The following is a 20813-nucleotide window of genomic DNA, read 5'->3' on the forward strand; positions in this document are numbered from 1 at the left end:
AAGTAAAAGAACCTCCTTCCAGTGAGTATGATATAAGTGGAAGAATCTAGGTTAAAGATTTAAATAAGGAAATCACAATGAGAATGTTGATTATTTTTTCCTTAGCTCGGCTTTTGGAAAAGGAACACACACACTCCTGATTTCATTTGCATTATTTTGGGTCAGCTTCAGAATACACAAACTTCAGATGGACAGCACAAACACTTGGAAACAATTTAGCAGAACCAATTTCTTAAAGAAACATTCTAAACTAATTAAATAAAGAGAGTCAATTCACTCCTTGAAGAACTATGAATTGATTCTCCTACAATAGTAGCTAGCTTTTGATAGGACCACGTCCCTTCACCACGGATTAGAATATTGATGTCAATATTTTAATTTTTTTTATTCTTCTTCTTTAAAAAAAATAAACATTTAATTCTTGAACATTGGGATCTAAATGTCCAGGGATAATAATGCTCATACCCACGAAATAATATCCACCATCCCTGTTAAATATTCTTTTCCTAAATTCTACCGAAGCAGTAGGAAAGTTGTTATGTAACTTTTTCTAAATAAGTGAAGAAAGAGTGGACAAGAATATGATAAAACCAATAAAATTAATCAGAAGCTCCTAGTATCCATTTGATTTAATACGTTCCAATCCTTGAATTTAAAGCCTTGTACATGTGTGAATATTATGCATTAACGATTTAACGATTTTAAAATGAAATAAGAATGAAGGATTTAAATTCATTCACTTGTGAAAGTTGAGAGATTTAGTTAATACAACATTTAGTATAAATTGGTTTTCTTTCCCTTAAAAAGAATACTAAAGAAAATACGAAAGTTTTCACGAGGTTACACGTCCTCTCAACACATTTTCCATTGCATATAACCAAAAATAGATAATATTGCTTTCAAGTTGGCTATTGCCACGATATTTAAGAAGAACGTTCAAGAGAAGAGGCTCAACTATACGGAAAAAACCACTTTGAAGGAATGAATGGAATAGAATGAAATTACCTCCACAGACTTCAATTTGAAATCTAGATTCCCAACGCGCTGGGTGACCTCGTACTCTTCCCGAAGGTACTCATATATTTGAGCATATTTTGCATCCCTCCACGCAATTTCTGATGAGTGGCAAAGGAAAAAGACATAAAAGAGCACTAAGATAACAAAATTCTACCAATTAAAGCAATATTATGATCGAATTTTCTATGCACGAATATTAATAATAATAAGAAGGTAAGAATGTATATATTTTTGTTTACTTATATCAAGCTTGAAAGGCAAACTTTTCTATGTTATGATCTTGGTTCTGTTAGGATGTCAAATACATTTCTGAACAATAGTACTATCCTGGCGCCAAGTACTGCGAAAACCACATAAGACGTAATCCAAGCTTTAAAGAGGCTCTAGATAAAATAAAAAGCAAAATGTATTTGATAGGCCACTGATTATACATCAGTATGCTCGCAGGGGCAAAAAGGGCAAAGAAGTAGTTATTATTGAGTTGGGAGAATCATCCAACAGTAAGAATGATTATCTTGGGTAGTTTTGGGCATTTATCTTGACTAGTTTCAGTCTTCAGGTGGTTAGTAGTTGGTTATGAAGGAAGTTATGTTACCGTTGCTATGTTATGTGTTTAAATAAGAAGTTAAGTTAGCAGATGGGTAGACAGTCTTTTAGTTTGAAGTGTTTGGGTTTCTCTCGTGTGGGAGGAATGGTCTATGTAATAGTAAATTATCTATAATAGAAGAACTTTACTTTAGTAACTATCATACTGGTATAAGAGCCCTCAACCTGGGGATGATAGGAAAGGTGGCACAGAAGAAAATTGAAGAACGGTTAGGCGTAACTGATTTTGAAATTGCCAGGATTTAAGTAGATGTTCAGAAGTTACCACAAATTGAAGAAACGCTGCTTGCACTTGCTTAAGATTGTTCAACGCTTTATCCTTATAGCACAGTTGGAACAACAACGAAGGAATGCAGATGACACTCAAACATTATTGGCTTCTCTAGTTTCTGGTGTTGGATTGTCAGATCGCCCTTCCAATTCGGAATCGAATGAGGAAATTAAGAATACGACAGTGGCAAACACAGTGGAACCTATTTATGGCTATAGGAGCAATGCATTCAGACAATAATGAGGGTGAACAGGATCATAGCAAATTAAACAAGTTTGAGATGTCAGTATTCAATGAATCCGATCGTTACTTACAAATCCATAAACTTACTGATTCCAAAAAATTAACAGTGACAGTCATTAGCTTCAAAGCAGCGGAGCATTAGCTTCGAAGCAGCGGCTCTCAATTGGTACCAAGCCACAGACAAACGAGAACCAATTTTGAATTGGAATGATATGAAACGAAGATTGTTGATCCGATTTGGCTCATCATGCCAAGGTTCAGTTTGTGGGCAATTTCTCATAATCAAGCAAGAAACAGTGGTGGAGGAATATTGCAGTCCGTTTTGATAGGTTAGTGGCTCCTTTACTCCAACTACCTACCAAAAAAATTAAAAAAAGAACGTGTCCTCTGCATGTCGTGTCCTATGCATGTTGTATCCTATATGTTAAAAAACTGGTGTGTCGTATCTCGTGTCGGTGTTCGTGCTTCTTAGGTTTTGAATTTAAAAACTCTTCTAAATAATTTTAAAAAAAGATTTCCTATTGTTCGGTTTTTCTCTGACTTACCAATTAAATTATTTGGTTGCACTACTTATGTTCATAATCCCAACTCTACTCGTACTTCACTTGATCCTAAAGCTGTTAAATGCATTTTTGTAGGCTGTCTCCTATAGGAAGGCTTACAAATGTTTTGACACTTCGACTAAAAGGTATTTTGAGAGTATGGATATGTCTGTTTTTGGAAAATCAACCTTTTTTTAGCCAAAATTCTCTTTAGAGGGAGTCCCCAACCTTAAGATAATTTTTGGGACACTTAACCTATCCCAAACACCATTGATTCCAAAGTTATGAGCTAACTCTTGACGTCAAGTGTGGAGAGTTCTTCAGGGGGAGAACCACTATAGACTGACTTGACAAGTAAAAACCTGAACTACAGCTTTATAATAAAAGAAACTTGACTCGAAGGAATTGAGAATGATCTATCACAAAACCAAACTAATACCCGATAAATGATTATGAAGATCCAGGTAACATACATTCTCCTTTTACTTCGTCTAATCTCCCCGTTCTTCTCATAATTCCTTGTCTAATGTCTCTGATCTTGATATTACAATTGCCAACAGGAAAGGTACCAGTAAATTTGTCAAATATCTCATTGCAAACTATCTTTCTTATCGTAAACTTTCACAATCATAAAGCCTTTACATCCAAAATAATCAACCTGTTTGTTCCGAGGAATATACAAGAGGTCCCAAATGAATTGAATTGGAAATTAGCAGTGATGGAAGAGATGAATTCTACATGGGATATACTTGAACTACGAAAAGAAAAGAAAACAGTTGGATGCAAGTGGATGTTTACGCTAAAATGTAAAGCTGATGGTAGTGTCGAGAGGTACAAGGTTGGATTGGTTGCTGAGGGGTTTACTCAAACCTATGGAGTTGATTATCAAGAAACATTTGCTACAGTTGTCAAAATCAATTCTATTAGAAATTTGTTGTCTGTTGTAGCTAACTTTGATTGGCCTCTTTATCAATTGGATGTTAAGAATGTCTTTCTCAATGGGGAACTGAAAGAAGAGGTAATTATGGACTTGCCACCTAGTTTTAAGGTAGATCTCGGGATTAACAAAGTTTGCAAGTTAAAGAGATCATTATACGGTCTCAAACAGTCTCCTAGAGCTTGATTTGAACGCTTGTATATTCCTTGGAACAAACAGTCTCCTAGAGCTTGATTTGAACGCTTGTATATTCCTTGGAACAAACAGTCTCCTAGAGCTTGATTTGATTCGAGAAAGTAGTCACGGGCTATGGATTCAGTCAAAGCCAAGTCGATCATATGATATTCTACAAACATACAGGAAATGACAAGGTTATGATTTTGATAGTTTAATTTGATGATATCGTTCTTACAAGCAATGATGAGACAGAACAAACTTTCGTGAAGAAAAAGTTGGCAGATGATTTCCAGATCAAGGACCTAGGAACTTTAAAGTACTTCCTAGGCATGAAGTTTGCCAGGTCCAAAAGTGGCATTCTTTTCAAACAAAGGAAGAATATTATTGATCTGTTAAAAGAGACAGGTTTACTTGGTTGCAAGGTAGCAGAAACTCCCATTGAGCAGAATTTGAAATTGAAAGTTGCAACCAAGAATGAGATAAAGGAAAGAGAAAAGTACTAGAGACTTGTAGGAAGACTCATATATCTTTCCCACACGTCCTAACATTGCTTTTGCAATTAGTATCAAAAGTCAGTTCATGCATGCTCTTGGACCAACTCACTTTTATGCCGTTTATAGAATAGAATCCTAAGTATTTGAAAGGTACTTGAGGAAAAGACACATTGTTTCAAAGACATGATCATCTAATGTTAACGTTTACACTAATACTAATTGGGCAGGTTGCATGACTGAGATCTGGTTACTGCCCCTTCCTTGGAGGAAATCTTGCTACTTGGCAAAGTAAAAAACAGAGTGCTGTTGCAAGAAGTAGTGCAGAAGCAGAATTTAGAGCTTTAACCCAACGCATTTGTGAGTGTAAATGAATAAGATTGTTGGAAGAATTGGGATTCACTCAAACAATGCTCATGCAGTATCACGGCAGCAATTTCCATTGCCCACAATTCAGTCCTTTATAACAAGACGTAACATACTGAAGTCAATAAACACTTTATAAAGCAAAAGACCAATGTGGGAGTAATATGCATACCCTACCTTCCGACAACAGAACAAATTGCAGATGTGTTAACTAAAGGCCTTCCAAAGTGGCAATTCAACAAACTGATTGACAAGCTAGCAATGACTGATATCTTCAAACCAGCTTGAGGGGAAATGTTGATTATTTCCTTTATTGTATTATATTTTATTGTGTTGGTTGTATAATATTTGCCAAATTTATTTTTTCCTTTTTTGTAATGAGTTGTTTTATTTAAGTAAAATCTTTCTATTTGTGAAATAAACAAGAAATATATTATTTTAGCATAAATCAATGAAGTCTTAATTCCAAGCGATGTTTACTGGATTTTGTTTGCCTCTTTATTTGTTTTGAGGATCTTTTTTCTTCTACTTTGTTTGCTTATTGGTTTGTATTTTGAGTATATCTCTTTTCATTTCCCTACGTGATGGGAAACTTGTTTTCATTTCCTTATGTGATGGGAAACTTCCGCAAGGAAGTCTCTTACTGTGAGGAACCAGACTATTCCTATATCTGCACAATTCCGAGTAAACGATGTATAAGAATGCTTAACGACAGATGGTCTTCCTTTTTAAGAATGTCCTGCGTTGTGGGTGGTCTCTTATTCCGCCGCTTTCTAGAGCTATGCCGCTGCCATTACCCCTTGGATTGGCCATGAGACAAACATTTTAGTTTCTTCATTGCAAGTCTCTTTGCATTTCCTTAATGAACAGTTTTTTATATTGTATCCTTTTCAAAACAATAATAAATAAAATAAAAAGACAGCTATCTGTTTAGACCAATATACTATAAGTCCAATACCAACTATCGGGGTTTTACCTCTCAAAAAGACCAACTTTGAGAATTACATCTGCTAAATTTGAATTGGCCTTTCCAACAAGTTGAAGGAGCTTTTTCTTATCCATAGTGAATGTTCCTGTTTTCTCCATTTTACGATTTATATCTGCAAACTCTTCAACCAAACTATCAACTTGAAAAAGAAAAGAGAGAAAAGAAAAGGCATGTTTTGAGAACACAAATACAAGCACTAATTGGTGCTGAAGATTAAAATGCCAAACTCGGAGAATTAGTAACTTAGATATTTAATGAGCAAGCAGATCTCATAACCTCCGTCATTCCAGCTAAGTGACAAAAAATGTCAATTATGACACGATGATGGAAAAGTTGCAGGAAATTATGATGTCACCAATCATGCTTTAGGAATAGGTCTAGAAATAATATGAGTGGCCTACTAGGTTGTCCCAGGAGTAAATAAAAGAATGTGATAGACTGCCAATGATTGTTCACATAACCAGGCATTGTAATCCCATTTTTTTATTTTGCTTCCATACCAAATCGTAAAACCAAATTGTATTTATATGTTGTCTTGATCTTTTGGGATCATTCTTTGGATTGGAGTCCTTTATTGTAGGAAGGGTTGAACTCTCTTTTCTATTGTCGGGGATTGGGCTTCTTTTTTTCTCTTTTCTATCCTCTTGAGTGCCCTTCTATGTTCTTCATTTCTCTCCAAGAAATTGTGGTTTTGAATAAAGATTAAAGAAACAAAAAATTGATAAAAATCAGTTTGACAAAATGTAATTTTTAAAAAGAACATAAATAACAATTCTACAGACATTTCAAGAGCTCCCCATCTCTCCTAATCCTAACCAAAGATAATTCTTAGAGAGAACCTATTGGCACCTACTAACCAATATATACCCATCTACTAGGAACGGGTCTGGTTTCATTAAAAGATTATAGCAATGATTCTACAGTTTTGTATCCTATTTGACACCTTTAAGGATTATTTTGTGTGTTGTATTTTGTTTTTCATAGACACCTGTCTAATGAAGAGCTGTTACCTATAATTGGAAAAATTCACCCATCAGAGCATTACTATGCAAAACAACAGGCAGAATATATCATACAGCAGGTACTCATCCATAACGAACCTTAAAACCCATATGCAAGTCGATGAATTTTTTAGCTTTACTTTTACGATTGAGATATTGCTTGGATATTGTGGCACATATTAATGTCATCAACAAACATCTCATGATTCTTATGTATGGTTGTAGAAACAATTTACTCTTTCTTTTCCTCTATCAGTGAGAGCTTGCTGGGTTGTCCATGGATTGTTTTATACTCTGTACAGTTATTTTAATTTTTACTTGACCGACCACCCATCACATATAAGTAATATTGTGTAAAATTCATTTTACGAGTAGTAAAATCGGTCATATTAAAACGCAGTCATTACACCAATTGTTTTCTGTTTGCACTTTGTGGACTGAATGGTTATTCTCTTGGAAGTTCCTTTATCAGATTTCATTATGAATCTATTGCATCTGACTTTTAACTCAATAAACTGTAGCATAATTGTTAATGTTATTATGGTCCTCATTGATTTTAATAAGATAGACCAAGTGTTCTCTATCAGCCTCAGAACATAAGATATAGTATGACGTCATTTATCTTATCATTTTACATGGAAGAACTTTCTTGCAAATGTTTTCTAAATGAGAAAACATTACCATAAGGCATAAGATCTAGAATTAGACTAGGCCTGAAAATATTTTCATCTTCCAGAGGGAGCAACTACATCTGTTGATTAACATCTTCATTCTGTCTTTATTTTACAGGCTGATGCAGATAAAGATGGACGTCTCACCTTGGCAGAAATGATCGATCATCCTTACGTATTTTACAGTGCCATTTTCAACGAAGATGATGAGGACGATTATGATTTCCACGATGAGTTTCGTTAAGTTTTTTCATGTATGGACACCTCCCTCTATCTAACAAACTTCCGCGGACAAGATCAGTCTTGATGTTTGTTGCTGTTGCAGGAATAGTCGAATAGTCAGATAGGATTAGCAGTAGAGAAAACGGAGTTCTTTCGCAGCATGGAATCGGGATACAGAGTTTGAAGTCTTAGGCAACAACTTGGAGGAGATCTCTCTGGCATGGTGGTCAGAACTGGGTTAAACTTCTTCAGCCATGGCTCGCCCATATGGTGGTATCCCTCTTTTTGTAGCATATGAAACCCCCATCTTGTCTAAGATAACAATGGTTTCACACCTTAGATTATAGACATTTATTTGCAAATAGTTTTGTTAAGTTCAATGTCCTTGGTATAGAATTACCATTTAATTGTTATTTGTTACTAATTTATTCTTCCTGGATAGAAAATTATCAATTATTCAATCATATTTATCTTTTGAGTATAGGGTTTTGAAAAGTGAGCTACAAACAGGTGTGTAATTTTAGATTTTGTTGCCTTTTCAAATATGATGTTGGATATGATATTTGGTTTAAGAATTTTTGACCAAGTACATAATTGAATTTAGGACTAATTAAAAGTTGACATGTGTTGACATAAGGATGATGCCACGCATTTTCATCGTTGGTTCAAGTTAAAGTTAACTATTTTAGGTTCAATTAAATATTATTTATTTGTACAATTTTAGCCTAAGAGCTAAATATGAAAAATTTATGTAATAGGTTAACTTAGTTGGAGAGCTAAATATGACAAAAATATATGTGATTGGATCCATGAGTCTGATCCATGGATCAACAAGTCCAAGCCCATAAGAGGACTATAAATAGAAGAGTCCTCCTCATCTGTGGAGATAGAAATTTTTACTCCATAGGGTTTAAAGAGAATTCTCCAAGAACAAGAAGACTCTCGAGTTTAAAGAGAATTCTCTAAGAACAAGAAGACTCTCCTCGACCACCCTCCAAGATTGAAGAAAAACATTATGTGATGTAGCTTCCTCAAATCAAACATTAGACATTCAATCGAGAGAAAATTAAAGGATCAAATATTAGAAATATTGTTTGGTCAAATTGACACGTTCGATGGATATCTCTACCTTATCTCTCTCTCATCATCTAAATCTACAAGCAAACCAATGACAATAAAGAAAGCTTAATCCAAATCTTCTATAAGCGACACTTGCACATCTTCTATTGCAAGCGACGGTTACACAGGACTAGGACCTGTACCCACAGTGTTCAAGGGAAATCATCCAGGAGCAGAATCAAGGTTCTGTCATTGCGTAGAGCATTCTTAAGCAATTGATGGAGTTTCCTAAAGTTGGGATTGTCATCAAGGAATCCCTTGCTATAAGAAGATCGATAATCACGATAAGGTATATAGGGAATAAGTTCACACCTAAATGAAATGAAATAGACCCTACATTGTCAAAGAAGTTTACACAAATGAAGTATACAAGATTGTTGATCGAGATAGATTAAAAGTTGCCCCAATCAATGATAGGATTCTCAAGACATTTTATGTGTAACGTCATTATGTAAAAAGCTCTTTATCGCAAGAGCTTAAACTGCATAATCTCCAAACCCACACGAGCTTAAAAGGTGAGTGATAAAAAAAAAAAAAACCCAATCAAACTATTTGATCTCAATGTTATAAAAATGGTACGTAGGCAGCTTAATGTTAACTTTAAGTTCAGTTATATGTGCAAGAAAAAAGTTTAGTAAGCGACATTATGACTTAATCTCATAGTAAATGGTATGTAAGCAACATGAAATAAGAAATTTTCATTATCATTAAAGCAAAGTTTTGTATTTACTGAAATTAAAAAAAGAAAACGAATAAAAAAAAGGGAAGGGGAGCAAAGTCAAATCTTCCACATGAAGCTCTTAAATTCCTCGTGTGTAGCCTCCATACTCTTATGAACTGTAGCTAGAGCCTCGATGACTTCTTCTTTGATAGCCGGAGTGTTGACTTCATTCTGGATCTTTGCAACTTCTAGTTCTTTCTTGTCTATGTCTTCGTTCTTCTCACAAGATAAGATAGATAGCTGTTTAGACTCAGTATTTATACTTTGAAGTCTGCTTTCTAGTTCCATCTTTTCCAAAGCCAATTGTGCAACCCTCTCTTGAATAACTTTGGCATCTTTTCGTAATTGGTTTATCAAAGTTAAGGCTTCTTGTCTAATTGATGAGCTTTGTCTGTAGACGACAACTACGCAAAATACGAAGATTGTACAACATTGAAATTGTCTACCCTCTTAAAATAGTTGTTTAAATATTCTTCAACAAGGAGTTAGGTTGTCTGCCTATCTTCGCAATTCTCGAAAGTATCGTCGTTATATTTTGTCTAAATCTTGAGATATATTTAAAAAGAGTGCACATGATCTTGTCTTGAATGTCCTCTCACATGCATAAAGCCGTTTTCTGAAGTATGTTTGAAACTATCTTTTCACCAACCCATGAGAAGGCACAGGGTGTCCTACCATCTGCTTCTTGGAAGTGTTTAAAGACAACTTAGAAATCTGGAGAAGAGCATGTGTGGATATGACATTCTCTGAAGTTTCTTTGGGGCAGACATTTCCTTTAGATGGAGGATTCAAATTTTTAACATTTTTTTCATTCACTTTCATCTTACCACGTCGATTCTCCTCGAGGAGAGCACATGATTGTTCAGCTTGTTCAGCAACTAGTAGTTTTTAGGTACCAACTTCTTTAATGGCCAAATCCACAACATGAGGCCGTGTCAAAGATTCATCGTTGCATTGCTCAAGCTCTTGAAGATGATCATCTAAAGGTGACTATAGAAATAAGTAATGAATAAATCATCCACTAACATAATAATAATAATAATAATAATAATAATAATAATAATAATAATAATAATAATAATAATAATAATAATAATAATAATAATAATAATAAATAATAATACAAGAAAGAAAAAATATGTGAACTAGTAGTGTCGAAACTTTAGGAATTTTCAGAGCACTCAAACCCTTTCCATAGAAATCATCACCTAATGCCTTGCTTTCTTCGAAGGTCTCTTGCAATGACGATCACTTCTGCTACCATCACTTTCATCTCTAAGCTCCTTGGCCTCCTTTTGGAGGGTAGGAGCCATTGCTTTAACCAAATGAATATGTTTACCACCTAGGTTACTCCCTCAATTCTTGAGTAGTTTGGGTGCTCACCAAATGGTGTCTATTATCCTTAAAATATGTCTTGTGCTTTGTTGTCCACCAATTTCTAAATCGTGTTGTCACATGCTTGCAAGACTCTAACGTATGGGCAAGCAAGAACAACCCAAATAAAGATTTGCACCTCGTGCATATCTCCACCGATATAATGTGTTATTTGGTGTAATCACAAGTGACATTTCCTCATATCATTAGGTATATCTTGGTAAAAGCCAAACTACTCTTGAAACTGATATGGACTCTATGATTGCACAGTTCAAACATTTCCACAGCGAGATAATAAGTAGCATCAGCGCATACTTACAAGATAGGAAGACTGAAGGAATGATGAGTCATTAATATCAACCATGCGTTCATGCTTATCGTTTTGAAGGTTTGCAGGCCATTGAATTCTTGAACCATTGTGGATAAGTTCTAGCGCCTCATATTCTCCAAAATAAATAGACATATCTTCGTCAGAAAAGTTAGCCAATTTGGGACCCGAAACTTCTGTTGGTAGAGGGTAATGCGTGCCAAAATAATTGAAAATTTATGTTGATTCAAAGAAATTAATGGTGGAAAAAATTATGGATTACTGGTGGATTCAAGAACTGTAACTAGTCAGGTCGAGGAAATCCAAGTAAATCCATGCTGAGAATATGACCTTAAGTGAATCTTTTTAGGTATCAACAATAATTGAAAAATTGTCACTCTCATGGAGAGATTTGAAAAATTATCTCAAACATAAACGCAAAGAGATAAAACTTGAGAAACTTGTGGATCGGCTTGGGACTAAAGACAATAATAGAAAGCAGAAAAGTGTGTATTTTGGATAGTACAATAGATCCAAGGCGAACACCGTGAAAAATAAACAACAATGTAACAAAGAAAAGAAAGTTTTTTTGGTGAAGGTTTGAATACAAAACCTTTTATTTGTTTGATTGTAATAGAAGAATTTTCTGATGCCTTGTCAATTTTCAAAAGTCCTAAAAATAGTGTTCAAATTTTAAAACAACACCAAGTTTTAGCAATTCCTTGTAAAAATACTCGTAAATTTTAAAAATGTGTGAATACCTCAATCACCCTCTCTTCTCTTCCCCTTTTCTACTTCAATGTACAACTAAACTCTTCTCTATTTTTCTTGACTCGACGTCAATACCCTTTCGTCTTTCATCTCCCTCTTCTTATTTATATTGATATATTATATTAGTGCTTCATGTTACCCTAAACCAAGCAAGGTTTAGAGAAAGGGAAATAGAATTTTTTTGGGAAAAGGGAAAAAAAGAAAAGGTAAAAGAATTGAAATGATAAAAGGTAGAGAAAAAGGATTTGTACAAGTTGTTAGAAAAAAGAAAGAGAAAAAAAAAGGGAAGTTGGGAAGTTGGGAGGTTGAGGTTGAGTTGAGGGGACCAATTATGGGAAGTATGTGATGGGCAATACACAAAAAAAAGGCAGCCTTATTTGATGCCTTTCTCATCATCATCTCACAAAGCTCATCCAATTCAATATATGAAGATTAAATTACCATTGCTTCTTGTTACTGTTACCATTCTCATCACTATTTGACAATAAATGCAATTAAATTTACAACACTAACAAAATTCATAAAAGAAAGGTAAAATAATAACAATGTAAATAAATAAATAATTGAATTAAAATGCGGCTAAATTTAGAGAAGAGAGAGTTACTTAATATTGACATATAAAACACAAAGTTCAATTATATGTTAACTTTGAAAACAATGTTCAATATTGTGTCAATGCTATGTTAGACATTGTTGAAAAGTTAAAAAACCTATTTCATATAAAGGTGAAAGATGATATTTATAATCATATATAATATGGGATGTAATGGTTTTGGTTAAACTTATAATTTAACAAAAGAGAGATAAAGGATAAGAAATCACTATCCTCACCTATAAACATCTCTATTACACAAAAGAAAAAGAAAAGAAAAGGGAAGTAATTGTTGTGATTGATGAAGTCATGAATGCACAAGTCCATACAAATTGACTTTAGTACAAGTTTGAAAGTATAGCTCAAGTTTGAAAGTATAGCTCAAGTTTGAAAGTATAGCTTTGGCATCATTGCTATTAGAATGGGGAGCCAAAAGGACAAATAATATGTTGGTACAACAAATATATAATATCTCCTCCACTCCTAACTTTTTGTCCATTTCATTTTTGAACTATCCAACTTTAATCTTACCTTTATCTATAATCATCTAACACACTTCTTCTTTAAGCTCTCATAAACCCATTTTTATTAGTGTTGCAATCATTGCTTTTAATAGAAATAGAAGTATCAACATTTCAATTTAGAGTAGTTGTTAATGCTTAATGCTTTTTTTTTCTTTTTTTATAAAATAATTCATGGAAGACGAATATGAGGAGTGATTCATATGGATGTAACATCATTTGAATGCCTATCTAATAAAAATGACTAGAGTTTTAGAAGTGACTCAAAAATGAACTTCTGCTTGCACTAGCATCTTGTGAATTTACTAATTCATCCTTATAAATTTGCAGTACACTTATAATTGAAAAACGCTAATTGATGCACGATCTATTGTACTTAATGCTCGATACTTGATGTTCTATGCTTTATATTATATTCTCTATGTTATATTTTAGATACTAGATACTAGATACTCACTCGATGCTTTAATGCTCACTCTTCAATACTTATGTTTCTACGTTTTATTTATGTTATATATAGTTTACCACTTGATGCTCTATACTTGAAAAAAAAAAAAAAAAAGCATTTAAAGTTAAAAGTGATAATTTTTAGATATTTTAATTGGTTTTAAAAAAGTATGAGATATTTTATTTGAGGTGATATATGCAAAAATTTCAAATAAGGGTGTAAAACTTTATAGCTATATTTGCATTTAGAATAAATATTTTATAAGGTTATTTATCATAAGACAACAATAAAATTGTGAGAGGTTGGATTTCAAAACTTTTACAAATTTAGGAACATTTTCATTTAATACTTCTATTCATTTGACAATATTTATAGTGTTATATCATTTAAAATAATTTATATTATTCAAAATCAATTATTTTGCTTTCGATGCCTTTAAAAATAGCAATTGATAAAATATTTACAAAATTAAATTTGCTAATTTTGTTGATGGAATTGAGTTGGTTATTTTACCAACTTACTCCAACTCTCTCCAATTCTTCGTCCATTCAATGTTTTAAATGGTTTCCCCCATTGGCCTCCATTAACAATTACCACTACCACACTTTGGTGACATACTCCGACAACTTTGAGCTTATATGACCAACTTTGATGATCACCTTCACACAAGCAATTTCAGTGACATACTTCGACTTCTACCTTCGTGTCGCCAATTTCATCAACCAACTTGGGGCTCCGCTAACCACCTCCGACCAAAATCCTAGTCACTAACTCTAATGACTACCTTTGCACAAGCAACTCCATTGACATATTTTGAGCAGCCACCTTTAGGTGACCAACTCTAGGCTCCAATAACCACCTCTAACCACAAACTTCGATGAATATCACTTTGGATGATCAACTTCAATGACAACCATCTCTGGCATAGAGACCAACTTCGATGAAGGCCACCTATAATGAGACCGTTAGTGATAACTCTATTTTTTGTGAACACGTAAATAGACGTTTGCACATTTCCTCCAACTAGTGGACAAACAACGAAACAAGATAGGAATTGTTCTCTTTTTAGCTAACATTTATGATGGAGTTAAAATTAAGTGAGAGTTCAAAATTGAAGGTTAGGGAGTAGAGAAAAATGTTCATTTTATTGAAATATAAGGTGTCAAAGTATGATATATGTTTACTTGGTAGAAGTTTTGTTAGATTTGAAGGAATAGAAGAAAAAAAGCATTTTTTAGTAATTTTTTTTTATAGAAAAAGTAGTGTACATTTGGAGGAAAAAAAAAAAAAACTCAATACAAACTCAATTATGTTTTAGAAAAAACGCACCACATATACGTCAACATAACTTTACACAAACTTTTAACTTAGCTCAACTCACTACTCCAAAGATCCAAACACAGACATTCTAACTTTCCAAATAATAATTACCAACCTAACTTAACTATGCACAGTCAACATCTCGTTAAAGCTTTGTTTGAAGCCTCAATTCTGAGTGATTTTATTTTATAACAGATTTCAAATAAATTTCGTTGTTTGTTATCACATAAAAGAGAAGGATTTTAAAATTTGAAATGATTTCAAATCATGTTTTTATTTGAAAATTTTTCTTGCCAAAATAATCGGTTTTTGTAGGATTTTATAGGGTTTAGAGTAAATTATATAATTGACCTCGTCATTTTCTAATTTTCAAGTAACAATCATAGATAAAAATCTAATTTAGTGAATTCTTAACTTTTTTTTTTTTTCAATTACCATCCACATATGAAATTTTAAATAGGTTTTCTTTTTAAAAAATCTAATAAACTAGCAAAATATTACACTGTATTGGACAATTTTGAAAACGAAAAAAGCTTGCAAGCCCACAATAGAAAATACAAAAAATATCCCAGTCAAACACGTGATTAATTGGTCAGTCACATACTCGCGTGTAATTTTTCTTCTACGATCATGATATGCAATCACGTAGAAAATGATATACAATCGTATAGTTTTTTCTAACGAACATAAAAATGCTTCAAATCTAAACGAATGTGTTGACCACACTTTATGATCGTGTTGACTATGTAAACAATCATTTAGATCATATCCACATGATTTTATAGTTTTTTTTAAACGATGGAAAAATGATTTAAAACCTAAACGATTGTGTTGACCATGCTAAATACGATTTTGTTGACTAGGTAAGAGATTGTTTAGATCATATAAAAATGATATTCATACGACTTTGATGTTTTGGAAGAGGATCTAGAAGAAAGAGAAGATGAAAAAAATAGAAGAAAAGAATATGAATAAAGTAGAAGAAAATTTGGAAAAAGAGTCGAAGAAATCTAAAAGAAAATATGGATATTGCAAAGAATAAGAAAGAAAAATGACAAATTGTCCGTAATATCAAAGACAAACTTGAAATTTATGAAAATATTTCACCGACTTTATGAACTTTTTGTTTTTGTTACACGGACCGTAAATATTTTGGTATTTTGTTACATTTATAAAAATTAACATTTTAAATATAGTTATATAAACAATTTCTCATTTAAAAAAAATAATTATTTTTTAATATTTGTGTTTGAAAACTTTCCTACATTTTGAACCTTTGAAAATGCTCCAATGTTTTATTTCATTAATTTTTCTCCTAAAAGAGTTGTTTTCAAATATGACAAAATGAACAACTTTTTTACAAATATATCAAAATATAACAGTCGATGAACAATAGACTACTTTCTGTGACACGATCGCTAACTCTGTCATAGTCTGTCACTGATAAAGAAAAAATATAATATTTTGGTGTAATTGTAAATAATTATTTTAGTAATTTTATAATTTAAAACAAAATGCTAGTACTTTATTCCCATACAAACATAACATAAATTTAATTATCTTTTTTTGTTTTTATTTAAGTTGTTATATTTGGAAACATAATTTTATAATTTTTATGTTATGCTACTCATCTGTGAAGTTCTATATCATGGCTCAAAAGCGAATTGAGGAAAAGTTGGAAATGGTAGATCAAGAAATATCCGGCATTCGAGCAGAATTACATGATCTGCCAACAATCAAGGAAAACATGTCATCTTTGGCGAAGAGTATTGAGAGGTTAGGAGTACAGGCTGAGAAGCAACAACAGCAACCAGAACACTGTTCAAATATATTGAAGGAATGATCAAAGAAGACAACGATGGAAGAAGTACTAGAAGGATCATCAAGTAAAGTTGACACATGGTTGATGTCAGTAGGCATGATGGGAGGAAAATCTGAAGGAAAAACCATACCAAGTTGGGGGTGAAGATTCTGCGGGACCGAAGCAAATTTAAAAAAATTGAAATGCCAGTTTTTGTGGAAATGATCCTGATTCTTGGTTGTTGTTTAGGGCTGAGAGATACTTCAGATACACAAACTGAGTGAGTCAGAGAAAATGACTGTGTCCATTATTAGTTTTGATGGAGCAGCTTTGGATTGGTATAAATCTCATGAAGATCGTGAACCGTTTGTTAATTGGGACGATTTAAAGAAGAGACTTATTGTTTGATTTCGATCGAGTCGTGAGGGATCAATTCTGGGAAGATTTTTAAAGATCAAGCAAGAAATTACAGTGGAAGAATATCGGAATTTATTTGACAAATCAGTAGCACCATTGCCTTTTCTACAAAAGGCTGTCTTAGAAGAAACATTTATGAATGGTTTGAAACCATGGATTAAGGCAGGCATGGAATGTTGGGAACCTATGGGGCTTGCTCAAATGATGAAGTTGGCCCAAAAGATTGAGAACCGAGAAGTGATAAGGGGAGAATCAAGTTTCAAACGTGCAGCGGATGGAAAATTCCAGGTTTCTGCTTCTTTTAAACCTCAAATTCCTGTGATTTCTAATGATAATAAGTCAGAAGGGATTGTTCCAATGCGGATGATTACACTTCGAGGAGTGGCTGGTGAACCTAATCGACGAGAAGGACCACTAAAACGACTTCCTGATGCTGAATTTCAGGCTAGACGTGAGAAAGGTCTCTGTTTTCGTTGTGAGGAATGATTTTTTGTGGGCCATAAGTGTAAAGTGAAAGATCATAAGGAACTTAGAGTTTTAGTTGTTGGGGCAAATGGGGAAGAACTAGAAGTAGTTGAAGAAGAGGATTCAGGAAACTTCTGATTATGGGGTTATTTTGGGGTCTGAATCAGCTGTAAAAGGGAAGGGAATTTGTAAACAAGTGGAACTGCTATTGGGTGAATGGAAGGTTGTGGATAATTTTCTGCCATTGGAATTGGGGGGGAGTGGATGTCATTCTTGGTATGCAATGGCTACATACATTAGGAGTAACCGAAGTAGATTGCGTGAAAAATTACTTTGACATTCATACAAAATGGGAAGAAGGTTGTATTAAGGGGAGATCCGAGTCATACGAAGGCTAGGGTGAGTTTGAAGCACATGATGAAGACATGGACAGAACTTGATCAGGGATTTCTGATTGAGTGTGGATCTTTGGAAGGTGGAATGGCATTTGCAGCGATGTATGGGGTTGATGAAGTGCCTACCACTCATGAGTCTATTCCAGCCGTGTTAGCTAAGAATGAAGATGTTTTTGATTGGCCTGGAGAGTTGCCACCACAATGTACCATTGAACATCATATACATCTTAAGAAGGGGACTAATCCAGTCAATGTTCGGCCTTATAGATATGCATACCAGCAAAAGGAGGAGATGGAAAGATTGGTTGATGAAATGATGGCATTTGGCATAAAAACCTAGTACTAGTCCATATTCGAGCCCGGTCTTGTTGGTGAAAAAAAAATGGTAGTTGACGGTTTTGTGTAGATTACCGTGCGTTGAATAGTGTGACCGTTCCAGACAAGTTTCCTATTCCAGTAGTAGAGGAATTGTTTGATGAACTTAATGGGGCTAATATATTTTCGAAGATTGATCTCAAGGCGGGATATCATCAAATTAGAATGTGTAAAAAGGATGTGAAGAAAACAGCTTTTAGAACTCACGAGGGGCATTATGAGTTTCTTGTCATGCCTTTTGGGCTCACCAATGCACCATCAACGTTTCAAGCTTTGATGAATAGTATCTTTAAACCTTACCTACGCAGGTTTTCTTAGTCTTTTTTGATGATATATTAATTTACAGCAGAAGTTTGGATGAAAATCTTCAACATTTAGAATGGGTGTTAGAGGTGCTGCGAGAGAATAAATTATATGCTAATATGCAGCACAAGTGTGGGTTTGCCAAAATGAAAGTGGAGTATCTTGGCCATATAATTTCGGGCAAGGGTGTAGAGGTTGATCCCGAGAAAATTAGATCTATCAAAGAATGGCCCGTGCCCACTAATGTCCGTGAAGTTCGTGGATTTCTTGGGTTGACAGGATATTATCGAAGATTTGTAATGAATTATGGAAGTGTGGCTGCTCCTTTGACTCAACTATTGAAGAAAGGAGCATATGAATGGACTGTTGCAGCTGCTGAAGCTTTTGAGAATTTAAAGATGGCTACGATGACTCTCCCAATCTTAGCACTGCCAGATTTTTCCTTACCATTTGAAATAGAGACCGATGCTTCTGGATACGGGGTAGGTGCTGTCTTAATTCAAAATCATCGGCCAATTGCTTATTTTAGCCAGACATTAGCTATGAGGGATCGTGCTAAACCAGTTTATGAACGGGAATTAATGGCTGTAGTTTTGGCTGTGCAACGCTGTAGACCTTATCTTTTGGCAGGAGGTTTGTAGTGAAAACTGATCAACGATCATTGAAACTTTTATTGGAACAAAGGGTTATCCAACCTCAACATCAGAGATGGATTGCTAAGCTTCTTGGCTATAATTTTGATGTCGTGTATAAACCGGGACTAGAAAACAAAGCAGCAGATGCCTTGTCTCGTGTCCCTCCTACTGCCCAACTTAATCAACTTACTGTTGAGATCAGTTAAATTGGCAGTCCCCAACACTGAAGTTGACCCTAAATTAGTCCCAGAAATTAATGGGATGGATCTGAATGTCTTGTTCAATGATGAAGATATTCTCCCTATTAAAATTCCCCTGGATTTGCCTAAAGATTTAGTGTCTATAGTCGGCGATTGTGGAATCATTCTGGCTTAAATTAGATGTGCAACTGCCTTTTCCTCCTCCCAGTCATTATTAAGGTTGTCTCCTGGAACACTAAGGGTTTGAACGACTCCTCTAAACGTGCAGCACTTAAAAAATTCATCAACAATTGTAGTCATGATTCAAGAATCTAAGAAGGATACCTTGAACTCGGCTTTTATAAAATCATTGTGGAGTTCTAAGGATATTGGCTGGGATTATGTGGCTTCTGTTGGATCTTCTGGGGGAATTCTTACCATGTGGGACAGCAGTAAAATATCTGTAACAGAGGTCATTAAAAGACGCTTCTCTTTGTCAATCAAATGCCTCACTTTGTGCAAAAAGGTTTGTTGGATCACAAATGTCTATGGCCCTTGTGGTTGCAAAGAAAGGAAATTGGTTTGGCCCGAATTGTCTTCCTTAGCTGATTGTTCGGCCGTGGCCTGGTGCATAGGTGGGAATTTTAATATCACTCGTTGGGCCCAGGAAAGATTTTCTTTTGGCAGAAGTACTAGAGGAATGTCATTATTCAATAAGTTTATTGACATGGTTTCTCTCATGGAAATTCCATTGCAAAATGGAAGGTTCACTTGGTCTAGAGACGGTAGTTCTCCTTGAAGATCATTATTAGACACATTCTTCATAAATCAGATGTGGGATGTTTGTTTTGAAAATTCTCGGGTTTCTCGAAAAGCACGCATCTTCTCGGATCACTTTCCTTTATTCTTGGAGGCTGGTTCTTTTCTTTGGGGTCCCTCTCCTTTTCGGTTTTGTAACAGCTGGTTGGTGTCCAGTGATTCTAATCAGATTATTGTTGAAACAGTGAGCAACTCTAACTTCCAGGGATGGGCTGGTTTCATTCTTCATGAGCAGTTGAGATCAGTTAAATTGGCAGTAAAAGCTTGGAATATTGCTGCGCAAGCTAAGGTAAAAAAAAAAACAGAGAAATCCTTGATGTCAAAATTAGAAAAATATGATTTTGTGGCTGAGTTGATTGGATTAAATCAAGAAGAGTTGAATTCTAGAGCTGCTTTGCAAGCGGAATTACTTAGTATTTATCAAAATGAAGAGCGTAATTTTATTCAGAAGAGTAAACTCAATTGGCTTTCTTTGGGTGATGAGAATACGGGCTTCTTCCACCGCTTTCTAAATGCGAATAAAAGAAGGAACCTCATAACTGAATTAAAAGATGATGATGGGGTTGTCTCGACTTCATTCCGCGACATTGAAAGGCTTGTGCTGGAATTTTTTGAGTCACTTTATACCAGAATTCCGGGGGACAGATTCATCCCTATTAACAGTAATTGGTCTTGTGTTTCCTCAATTCAGAATGAGGCTCTTGTTACCCAGTTTTCAG

The 20813-nt window shown here is 34.4% G+C and overlaps 2 long non-coding RNA genes across 2 annotated transcripts; one reads left to right on the forward strand and one right to left on the reverse strand.

Moving 5' to 3' along the window:
* Positions 1-707: 707 nt before the first annotated feature.
* On the reverse strand, positions 708-5773 carry LOC116402101. The gene is made up of 2 exons (XR_004214511.1): positions 5627-5773; positions 708-1115 (listed from the first exon to the last, which is right to left on the reverse strand). It is a non-coding gene; the product is annotated as an uncharacterized LOC116402101 (long non-coding RNA).
* A 791-nt stretch (positions 5774-6564) lies between these two features.
* LOC116402099 lies at positions 6565-7966 on the forward strand. Its single transcript, XR_004214509.1, has 3 exons — positions 6565-6719; positions 7429-7564; positions 7636-7966. It is a non-coding gene; the product is annotated as an uncharacterized LOC116402099 (long non-coding RNA).
* The last annotated feature ends 12847 nt before the right edge of the window (positions 7967-20813 follow it).

The sequence above is a fragment of the Cucumis sativus genome, chromosome 2, assembly GCF_000004075.3.
Source record: "Cucumis sativus cultivar 9930 chromosome 2, Cucumber_9930_V3, whole genome shotgun sequence".
Classification (NCBI taxonomy): Eukaryota; Viridiplantae; Streptophyta; class Magnoliopsida; order Cucurbitales; family Cucurbitaceae; genus Cucumis; species Cucumis sativus.